The 11,651-nt window shown below is 50.0% G+C and overlaps 1 long non-coding RNA gene across 1 annotated transcript; it reads right to left on the bottom strand.

The window, feature by feature from the left end:
• Window positions 1-9,888: 9,888 nt before the first annotated feature.
• Window positions 9,889-11,651, bottom strand: LOC109264748 (uncharacterized). Its single transcript, XR_002078844.2, has 3 exons — window positions 11,528-11,651; window positions 10,197-10,392; window positions 9,889-10,062 (listed from the first exon to the last, which is right to left on the bottom strand). It is a non-coding gene; the product is annotated as an uncharacterized LOC109264748 (long non-coding RNA).

Here is an 11,651-nt window from a genome sequence, read left to right on the forward strand (position 1 = left end):
AGGCTCTGAGCTGTCAGCACAGAGCCCGATGCGGGACTGGAACTCACAGACCGCGAGATCATGACCTGAGCCAAAGTCAAATGCTTAACCGACTGAGCCACCCAGGTGCCCCAAAACCGTGCATTTTCAACGGTCGTCCCTTTGGTTCCCCCTCCTGTTCCTAAAGATCTTGCAGTTGATGGCATACGGAAATGGTGTGGCTACCGCAAGACGTTTTTGGAAATGATGGCGGTAAAGGAGATAATTTGATATATAGGAGCTAAGTGTGTCAGGCAGGTACACATGCAGCAGGAAGCTTCCTGGTGACCAGGCTTCTCTGCTAATGGACCTTTGTGCACATCACCTAGACCAAAAGGTGTGCGAGTGCTGATGATTTTCACGTGGTGTAAGAGCCCAACGTCGCTGGCGAGTCTTAAAAGCGACAGATACTTTATAGTCAATGGTGCATGTTCATGCACGAGAAGCTGCGTTGTGCTGTGGCTCAGGAAGACCTAGCCCGGAATCTCGGCTCCACACGTATCAAGCGTCTACCCTTGTGCACAGCACTCGATGCCTCTGAACCTCAACTTCCTCGTCTGTGAAATGGGCATAAATAGTAAAATATAAAGTGAGCTATTTTTAAAATTTTTTTAAGGTTTATTTTTGAGAGACAGAGAGAGAGACTGGAGCAGAGACGGGAAGAGGGAAAGAGACACGGAATCCAAAACAGGCTCCAGACTCGGAGCTGTCAGCGCAGAGCCTGATGCAGGGCTCAAACTTAGAAACCGCAAGACCGTGACCTGAGCTGAAGAAGTCAGATGCTTCACTGACTGAGCCACCCAGGCACCCCTGCAGTGTGTTATCAGTCGGAGTTCTACAGAGAAACAGAACCAACAGGGTGTTTAGAGAGGCAGGCAGACAGACAGAGACAGAAGCAGAAAAAGAGAGAGACAGAGAGATTTGTTTTAGAGAATTGGCTCACCTAACGGTGGAGGCTAGAAAGTCCAAAATCTGCCAGGTGGACCAGCAGACTGGAGACCCAAAGAGAGTTGCAGTTGAATTCAAAGGCAATCTGCTGGCCCAGTTCCTTTCTGCTCCGAGGAGGTCATTTTTTGTCGATTGGTGCCTTCAACTGATCGGATGAGGCCCACCCACGGTATAGAGACGAATCTCCTGTACTCAGTGAGACTGTGGCCGTTTACCAAGGACGCGGTGCGGGGAGGGATGCTGGTCGGAGGCAGGCCCGTTGCTACCGCCAGGAAGGAGGAGGAGGAGGAGACACGGGGTCCGTTGACCACCGCCGCTGTGCCCTAGCGGAAGTGGGGTGGGCAAGCGTTAAATGGACGCTACCACAGGAGGCAACGTGATCCATCAAAATATTGCCTCTGTTTTGCCTGCCCTCTGCACAAAGGGTCAAAATCGTGCGTCTCGTGACTTCGCCTACCGGCTGGTTCACGAACATCTACCGCCCCGAGCCCAAGGGTGCTCTTTGCACACATCCCATTCATCAGCACATTGCCACAAAGGTTGTTAACAACTCAGGAGACAACAGGTGTCGGGGAGGGCGCCGCGGAGAAACGGAGAAACGGGAACCCTCCTGCACTGCCGGTGGGAATGCCAACTGGTGCAGCCGCTTTGGAGAACAGTGCGGAGGTTCCTCGAAAAATTGAGACTCGAACTCCCTTACGGCCCGGCAATTGCACGGCTAGTTCTGTGTGCAAAGGACACAAATACGCTGACTCATAGGGGCACATGCACACCAGTGCTTACGGCAACGCTATCAACAACAGCCAAACCATGGAAAGAGCCCAAAGGTCCATCAAAAAGAATGAAATCTTGCCGTTTGCAGCAACCTGAATGGAACTAGAGCGTATCATACTGAGCAAAGTAAGTCAGAGAACGACAAATGATTTCACTCACATGTGGAATCCAGGAAACACAGCAGATGAACAGAGGGGAGAGGAAGGAAACATCAGAGAGGGAGGAAAACCGTAAGAGGCTCTTAAATCCGGTGAACAAACTGAGGGTTGCTGGAGAGATGTTGGCTGGGGGGATGGGCTAAGTGGCTGAAGGGCATTGAGGAGGGCACTTGCTGGGATGAGCGCTGGGTGTTGTATGTAAGTGATGAATCACTAAACTCTACTCCTGAAAACCCTGGTGCACTAAACTTGGATTTGAGTTAAAAATTTTGAGTTAACAAACTTGGATTTGAGTTTAAAAAAAATAAAAATTTTGAGGGCGCCCGGGGGGCTCAGACGGTCAAGCGTCCGACTTCGGCTCAGGTCATGATCTCGCGGTCCGTGGGTTCGAGCCCCGGGTCGGGCTCTGTGCTGACAGCTCAGAGACTGGAGCCTGCCTCCGATTCTGTGTCTCCCTCTCTCTCTCTCTCTGCCCCTCCCCTGCTCATGCTCTGTCTCCCTCTGTCTCTCAAAAATAAATAAATGTTAAAAAAAAAAAACTAGTAAGTAAATAAATAAATTATAAATAAATAAATAAATAAACAAAGACTTTTAAAAATCCCTGGTAATCTCAGGGTCTAAATGTCTGTCTGCCCCATGCAACACCTCTGGACCCAGCAGCTTTTGGCCTCCTCTCGGGCCACCGGCCTTCCTGGACGGGTCCCGGTCATGCAGGTGCCCTCGCAGTTCCTTGGGGACACAAAACAACCTCCATTCCAGAGCCCTTCTGTGCCCGATTCCTTCTATCTGACAGTGAGGGCCTCCCTTCCTCGTGTTTTTCCCAGGTCAGCTCCTTCCCATCATTCGGGTAGCAGCGTTCAGTAGCACCTCCCTGGAGAGCTTTCCCGAGCACCCCTGAAGTTCGCGTACCCTTCACCCCTCCACATCAGCTCTCCCCTTCCTCCCTTCCGAGCCCTCATGGCAAAGCCTGGCGGTCTTGCTTGCTCGTTTGATATCGTCCTTCATCGCTAGACTACACGCTCCATGAGGCAGGGACACGCCTGTCCTGTCCACGCCGGACTGCAGCATCCAGACAGGCGCACACGTGATCTCTCGGAACCTTCATCCAAGCTCTTTCCGATTCGAGCCAGCAGTGACTTCCGAGGCGCCAAAGGTCACACAAAGCAGTGTGCCACGAGATCTATAATTCTCTTACTCTTAACCTGGTTTGAACTCAATTCCATTAGAGTCTTCCAGATTTAACTGATGGCACCACCTGGCTCCAACCTCCAAGGTCCCATTAAGTGAGCAGGGCTAATTAAAGTAATTGCAAAAGAATAGAGGAGATGAAGGAGGTAACAGTGAAACAATGTTGCCGGCACAGGGCGATGGGTTTTGTTTGTAGTTTGCTGGCACCAGAGACATTCCAGGGCTGGATTCGCTTGGCTACAATAAACAATGGAGAGCAGGGGCTGGTTGGTGCTACGGAGGGATGATCCGGGGGCGCCTGGGAGGCTCAGTCGGTTGAACATCTGACTTCCGCTCAGGTCATGATCTCATGGTTCATGAGTTCAAGCCCCGCACCGGGCTCGCGGCTGTCAGCCCCTCAGTGCAAACCCCACTTCGGGTCCTCTGTCCCCCCCCCCCCTTCGCCCCTTCCCCACTTGCACTCTCCCCAAAATGAATAAACATTTTTTTAGAAGAAGTGATGATCTAAAAATGCGTCATTTCTGGTAAACCCAGAAGATTATATATAAGCCAGCCAATGAAATTCAGGCTGTCATGATTTATTTCATTATTATTTTTTTTTTTTTGCCTGTCTTCAGCAAGGTATACGGCATTAATTCCAGCAATTTTCTGCCCTTCCCACAAAAAATATTTAGTTAAGCTCTTAAAAGTTACATGGCAGCAAGTGAAGAAGGCCTTAGAACTTTTTTTCTTTTTTTTTTTATTTTTTATTTAAAAAAAAATTTTTTTTTAACATTTTATTTATTTTTGAGACGGAGAGAGACATAGCATGAACGGGGGAGGGGCAGAGAGAGAGGGAGACACAGAATCGGAAGCAGGCTCCAGGCTCTGAGCCATCAGCCCAGAGCCCGACGTGGGGCTCGAACTCATGGACCGCGAGATCGTGACCTGAGCCGAAGTCGGGCGCTTAACCGACTGAGCCACCCAGGCGCCCCAGAACTTTTTTTCTTATATAGCTCCTGGATGTGTATATAACGTTTATCACGGGAAGCTTAACAAGCAATTGGAAAAAGTTTGAATAAAGACGGTGGTCGTCCATAACACAGACTAATAAGGTTCATTGCTAACATCTCCATCATTTCTCTTGGGAGTGCTTCTTTTTCTTTTGGTCACATCTACAGTAATATTACTTGAGAAAAATCGCTAAGTTTAGAGCAAATGTAAACCAAGTCTTTGTCTGAACCAGAAATCACAAATTTTGCCTCTATCATGCAGTCTCTTGTAACGACACGGTTTCTAAACTCCTGGGGGCGCCTGGGTGGCTCAGCCAGTTAAGCAGCCGACTTCGGCTCAGGTCATGATCTCGTGGTCCGTGATTTCGAGCCCCGCGTCGGGCTCTGTGCTGACAGCTCAGAGCCTGGAGCTTGTTTCAGATTCTGTGTCTCCCTCTCTCTCTGACCCTCCTCCGTTCGTGCTCTGTCTCTCTCTGTCTCAAAAATAAATAAACGTTAAAAAAAAATTTTTTTAACTCCCGAACTCCACTGTCAAGATGTCCCTCAATTGCCTATGGTCACAGCCTTTCCATGTTCTGGAAATGTCAATATTATTGTTACTTTTATATTCTAAGGGTGATGTGTTTTTGCCAGCAAAAGCTTACAGATCAGAGTTTCTCCAGGTGTGGTCCCCAGGCCAGCAGCTTCAGCACCACCTGGGAACTTACTAGAAATGCAAATTCTCAAACCCCACCTGGGGCCAATTATGTCAGAAATTCCAGGGAGAAGACCCAGCCATCTGTGTTTGACAGACGCTCTAGGTGGTTCTGATGCACGCTCAAATGTGAGACCCCCGCGCAGAGCAGTGGCTTGCAACCCCCGGCTGACTCTGCTCCTCAAGGACGTGTGGCAGTGTCTGGAGATATTTGGGTTGTCAATAACTAGGGCACAGCATGCCACTGGGCATCTCGAAGCCAGAGCTGCTGCTGAACTTCCTGCAACGTGCAGACCCCCGTAACAAAGAATTATCCAGTCCAATATATCAAGAGTGCCAACGCTGAGAAACCCTGGGTAAAGGGAAGAACCTTTTTGACCAGCAGCCCTGAGTTTTAATAATGGCTTCCTATTAAAATGTTTTAATGTTTATTTACTTTTGAGAGAGAGAGAGACAGAGTGCGAGCAGGGGTGGGGCAGAGAAGGAGGGGGGGACACAGAATCGGAAGCAGGCTCCGGGCTCCGAGCTGTCAGCCCAGAGCCCGACGTGGGGCTCGAACCCACGAGCCGTGAGATCATGACCTGAGCCGAAGTCGGTCGCTCAACCGACTGAGCCCCCCAGGCGCCCCTAATTACGGCTTCCTATTAGTTTTCACTCATTTTGTTTTTGGTGGTGTGATATGTCCTAGGAAAGATTTTATTTTTGTGTTTACATTATTGTTAAACTTGTTGTTGGTTTCTACCATGGTCATCTTTTGAAAGTCTCCAGGTCGAAGTCATGATTGTTCACCTAGATGTTTCAATTTCCCGTTTTACGTTGTACTTAATCCTCTTGGAATGAATTTTGATGAAAGTTGTGAAGTGATGATTTAACAACTTCTTCTATTTCCTAACCAAACCATGATAGATAAGAGGATGTGCTTCACCACGACAAAAGAGCTAGCTAAGCGTCAGGACGGTTTATTCAGAATCGGCTTCACCTTCATGTGACCAAAACTTCAAAACCAGATTAAATAAAATATGTTTATGTTTCACATTTAAAAAAATAAGCGTGGGGCGTCTGGGTGGCTCAGTCGGTTAAGCATCCGACTTCCGCTCAGGTGACGATCTCACAATTTGTGAGTTCGAGCCCCACATCGGGCTCTGTGCTGACAGCTCGGAGCTCGGAGCTTGCTTCGGATTCTGTGTCTCCCTCTCTCTCTGCCCCTCCCCCATTCATGCTCTGTCTCTGTCTCTCAAAAATAAATAAATGTTAAAATCAATCAATCACTCAATCAATCCATCCATCCATCAATAAAAGTGTGATAGGCAGGCCAGTGCTTGTTTGGAGGCTCCACAATTACCAGGGATCTGGATTCCTTCAAGACATCCTGTCACTATGGTCCAAAAAGGCTGCCAGAGCTCCAACCATCACATTCTATCCCATGCAGCTTGAAGAAGGAAAGAAAAAGATGGGCTTATTCTTCTTCTTTTTTTTTTTAAGCTTATTTATTTATTTTGAGAGAGAAAAAGAAAACACAGGAAGGGCAGAAAGAGAGGCAGAGTGAGAGAATCCCAGGCAGGCTCCACAGTGTCAGGGAAGAGCCCGATTCAGGGCTTGAACTCACGTGCTGTGAGATCATGACCTGAGCCAAAACTAAGAGCTGGACGCTTAATCAACTAAGCCACCCAGGTGCCGTGAGCCTCCTCTCTTTAAGGACATTTTCCAAAGGTCACACACAACATTGCTGCTCACAACTCATCGGCCAAAAACAAGTTAGCAGGGGATTTATGCCCCACCGGAGAGAGGTGGAGGCGGTCTCCAGGAAGACCATTGTGCAGGAGGCTAGAAGGCCACCCCTGAACAGAGAGCCCCAAAGAAAAGATGAAATTAATAGAGTCTTTGACAAAGAATACTGAGAAGAGATTTATACCCTTAGTGTAGACTTTGGAGTTGAATTTCTGATTGGCACAGAGAAAATTAAGCAAACCTTTGAAAATGACGCATTGCTATTTCCAGGAAAAATAAACATTTGCTCAGGAAAGAATTCAGTTAGGAAAACTTTGGTTACAGTGTGCTAACCAACATGGTCCCCAAAACCACAGGAGCTTAAAACAACCAGATTTTATCTTTTGCTTATGGCTACACGCGCACCGCCAGTTGAAAAAGGGACTGTCCTCATCATAGTCACAAAAGGAGCCAGACTGATGGAGCAAACACCTTCTGGAACGCGGGTAACTTGCGGTGCCTGATGCAAAGAGACCCCTGGAGAATTTCACATCAGCAATTAAATGCCCTGGAGCCTGTTGGCCAGATCAGTCACACGACCCCCACCCCCCGCCCCCCACGCTGCCCCGCCTGGATTCAAAGGGAGCAGAAAAAAGTCTTGCCACGTACCCTGAAGGTAGACCCCCAAACGTTTGACATCGAGCAACAGTGACAACCACACAAGGACACGGGGAGTTGCTGTGGAAAATACAGATAGAACCATGATCGCGTAAGCATCGAACAATGATGTTTGGGAGGATGGCTGTTGTGGGAAGCGTTTACTACATCGAGGTGGGGGTGGCGAAGGGGCATTAGAAAAAGGAGTCCTTGGGGCACCTGGGTGGCTCGGTTGGTTAAGCATCCAGCTCTTGGTTTTGGCTCAGGTCATGATCTCACGGCTCGTGGGTTTGAGCCCCACGTCGGGCTCTGTGCCGACAGCTCGGAGCCTGGAGCCTGCTTCGGATTCTGCGTCTCCCTCTCTCTCTGCCCCTCCCCTGCTTGCGCTCTGTCTCTGTCTCTCAAAATAAATAAACGTTAAAAAAAAAATTTTTTTTTAAAGAGAGAGATGAAAAGAAGAAAGCAGAACAGACAGGCAAAAGGCTTTTCAGTGTTTGCCTCGGTTCTTTGTTGGGGGTGGGGGTGGGCAGGGCACAGACTGTTATTTTTCACCATGAGCCTTGTGGTGCTTTTTGGCTTTTTAAAATATGTCAAATATTATTCTGGAAAGGCAAGAAATTAAATTTCAAGTTTCAAGAGTGGGAGGAAATGCCTCGAATGTTTGATAGCAAGCGTCTCTTTATCGTTTGAATGCACAGCCCCACACGTCGCCCTCCTAGGACAAAAAGGGAGGAACGCAGTGAGATGCCATATTGGTGCCGTTGCCCCTCGACCCCGGGTGCTCAGCCCTGGAACAAATCCTGGGTCTGTTTCCATTTTCACAAGCAGCCAATAAGCACCATTTAAGAGCAAGGCAAACTAAAGAACTCAATCACCCCCAAAGGAAGGATAATTTGCAGACTTTTCTGCTTCCAGCAACCATGTCTAATCCGGCGCTAACCCCTTGGAAGCACCACAGCGTTTCTAAGAGACAGGAATCCAGAGAATTCTACAACACGCTCCCCTTTTAAAAATGCAAATCAGCGGACATGTTTGCCGGCTCAAGCATGGTATGCACTCCGGAGATTTGTCAAGAAGCTTCTGCGATGCTTCCAAATTCTTGGGATGGCTTCGTGCCTCCCTGAAATTAATAAGAGACCCCCTATTTTTTTTTCTACCTGGTAGTCATTTTCCAAGCATATGCTCGCTTGAAGAACGTGGGGGGCAGGAGCTGTTTGGAAGGCCAGCATGGCCCTGTCCCCCTGCAGGCTTCTGGAAGGGCAGCCAACCCCCCGTGACTGAGACTGTTAAACTCTTTTCATTGACTCACATGGATGTAAATAATGACGAGAGTCTGGCATCGTCTCACCAGATGCCCTGCATTGCCCTGCCTTCCTTCTGTCATCTGTGATGAAGGTGATGGCGGGGGGGGGGAGAATACTCAAGGTAAGGGAATAAAGAATTTGTGATTCCACCTCAAGACAATATCCCGCTTCTCCAGGCTAACCTCTTGCTGCCTAATCCTATTAAGCACGTTGGAAACTTGAGAATTACCTCTGCCCTCCTGCGGGATTCTCCTCTCAGCTCCCCCCTCCCAGCCCAGGCAGATGGAGATCCTGGGCCAACTAGGGAGAAGGTCATGTTCTCAAAGAGGCAAAAACAAAGTCATGGATAATTTCCAAAACGTTGCCCCGTTTTGATGCAGTCGTTTGGATGTTTGCCAAGTGCCAAGGACCGTGGTGAACACTCGTCCCACAGCCAGCCCCTGGGGAATACTGACCCGATCCCTTTTGGGCAGACAAGATGGCCGGACCCAGACTGTAGGGCCAATGGCAGAGTTTATCGTGCTGTCATGCCGCCTTCCACACTTTTCACGGCCCTACGGGCGATAAAGACTCTCCCCTAGGGACACCACTGGAGGGCTGGGCAATCTAGTGGTAGAGGCAGAGCCTGGTAGGTCAAGGCTCAACAGGAGTCATTGGGACTTTCTCCTTCCTTTGACTAAAATCTCCTTCCTGGCCCTCTTCATGGCCAAGCACCTGCTCTACCAGACTCGGCTCAGGCCCCAGCTGCCCGCACGGTTCCCTGCGGCTCACTCTTGCACCTCTGTCTGCCCCCACAGGCCCTCCAATGAGTCCCCAGGACTTCCTCTGTTACCACGCCTTTCACATCATGTGAGGGTTGCAGTTCTCCTGTCTGTCTCCTCATTAGAGTGTGAGTCCTTTGAAGGAAGACTGGCGTCATTTATTTTAAATAATTTAACAAGTGACGGTTGATGAATAAGTGGGTGCAAAAATGAATGAATGAATGAATGAATGCATGAGCTCAGGAGAGGAAATCAGAGTTTCCTGACCTGCCCCACTCCACATAAGCAGCGATGCCAGAACGGATCTGAATGTTGTGCCTCCTAACTTCTGATCCGGGGTTTTTCCCACCACCGCCTACCAAACCTGGAATGTTTTCCCTCTCTACAAGCCCCCTCTGCAACTCCGCTAACACTGGGCGGGCACTTCGCTTCAGTACTTGTAAGGGAACAGAGCACAGATGAAGGAACCCCGAGGGAAAAGAATTGCGCATCAGAAGAAGAGAACAGAGAACCCACAGAAACAAGAGCAAGGAAGAGAGATGGTCAGCAAAACCAGCGCTTCCTTCAGGAGATCGCGTAGCCGCGATCCGGGGCTGAGGTTTGTCTCGTGGAAGCAATTTACAGGGCCCGGGACTCGCGCTTCCTTTCTTCACATCTCGACACCAAAGTTCAAGGAACGTACGGAAGGAGTAAAGTACAATGACTTGAATTAACGTCAGGAACTCCGAAAGGTCTGAGATGTCGCCCAACCAGGGGCGGGCATGGAAGCTGGGAGAAGGTCCACCCTCCTGCGCCGGAGACGAAAGACAGCTTATTCGTGACGGCAGCAGCTGGAATGTCCGCATGCCTTGCGTCGGTTACCTGAGCCCCAGCTCCCCCCAGACGACAGGAGCCAGATTACACCTGCTCCACGAAGATCCCTGCTCCTGGCGACCCCGGATCTTCCCTGGCACACAGTAGGGCTCCCGACCCTTCTCTCCAGAGGAGAACGTTACCTTCATAGCAGAAAGTTGGCACGCCTGTCCTTGGTTTTGAAGGGAGACATTATCTCTACCTTCCAAGGCTGTTCATCGTATAAGAATCCTTAAGGGGCACCTGGGCGGCTCAAGGGGTAGAGTGTCCAACTCTCGATTTCGGCTCCGGGTCATGATCTCAGGGTTCAGTTTGTGAGATCGAGCCCCGCATCAGGCTCTGCAGTGACAGTGTGCAATCAGCTTGGGATTCTCTCTCTGTCTCTCTCTCTCTCTGTCCCTTCCCCCCCCCCCCTTCAAAACCAAGTAAATAACTAAAACGTGAAAAAGAGAGAGAATCATTGAAACAAAGGCAGATGTGCAGAAACCTGAAAAACCGATGGATGATCGCCCCCCCCCCCCCACCCACCCCAGGGAGCATCTGACTTCCGCATTCACTCAGCTATTGAACGCTATCGAGCCGTCACATGCCAGGCACCGTGCTGCTTCCTGGATGTACACAGAGAACAAACCTGACATACATAGCTCCTGACTTCGGGGAGCTTGCACTTCGGCGGGGATAAAAAGCATTCATCCAAGATCCCATAAGTGCATGCAAAACATGGTGACAAGGAACGTCAGCGGAGGCTCCGGGCACCGCAGAAGTCTATCGTGGGATGCTGCGAAAATGTGTCACCTCTGAGTCGGGCACACAGCTTCCCCAAGACAGTCTTGTCTCGTGCCTGTTGTCCCAGACTGACTGTTCACAGCATCCCTTCCCCCCTGCATGGTGCCCTGTGAGGAACTGGGGGGAGGGGGGTGGGCAGGGCTCAGGGAGGGAGAGCGTGTCAGATGAGGCTACAAAGGTGAATAGGACAGGAGCACACGGAGGCTCACGGTCTCTATTAATACCTATGGTCATTATCTGCAGAGCATCAAGAAGCTATTTAAGGGTTTTAAATAAGAGGGTCACATGATTAGAGGCTCCTGGGTGGCTCAGTCAGTTGAGCGACCGACTTCGGCTCAGGTCGTGATCTCACGGTCTGTGAGTTCGAGCCCCGCGTCGGGCTCTGTGCCAACAGCTCGGAGCCTGGATCCTGCTTCGGATTCCGTGTCCCCCTCTCTCTCTGCCCCTCCTCTGCTCATGCTCTGTCTCTCTCTGTCTCAAAAATAGATAAAAGATGAAAAACAAGAGACAGAGTGTGTCACATGATCAGATTTTCATATTGAAGACGGCACTTGGGCCCAGATGGGGAGTTTAGAGGAAGTGGCTAGTGAACGAGGAGGGTCAGGGTCCATCGCTGCCTCTGGGAGGAGACCAGTAGTGGTCGAGGAGAGAATGGTTAGATTTGAGAGACACTCGGGGGTACGCCTACCAGGGTAATGACGTGAGAGGAGAGAGGCCACCAAGGAGGACCCGAGGATTCCCATCTGGCATGGCGGGTGGAAACACTGGACAGTGTAGTCAGAGAGGCAGCGAGGAAGCGAGGCCAGCGGCTG

This window comes from Panthera pardus, unplaced genomic scaffold (genome assembly GCF_024362965.1).
Source record: "Panthera pardus isolate Hobbes unplaced genomic scaffold, ASM2436296v1 HiC_scaffold_10, whole genome shotgun sequence".
Taxonomy (NCBI): domain Eukaryota; kingdom Metazoa; phylum Chordata; class Mammalia; order Carnivora; family Felidae; genus Panthera; species Panthera pardus.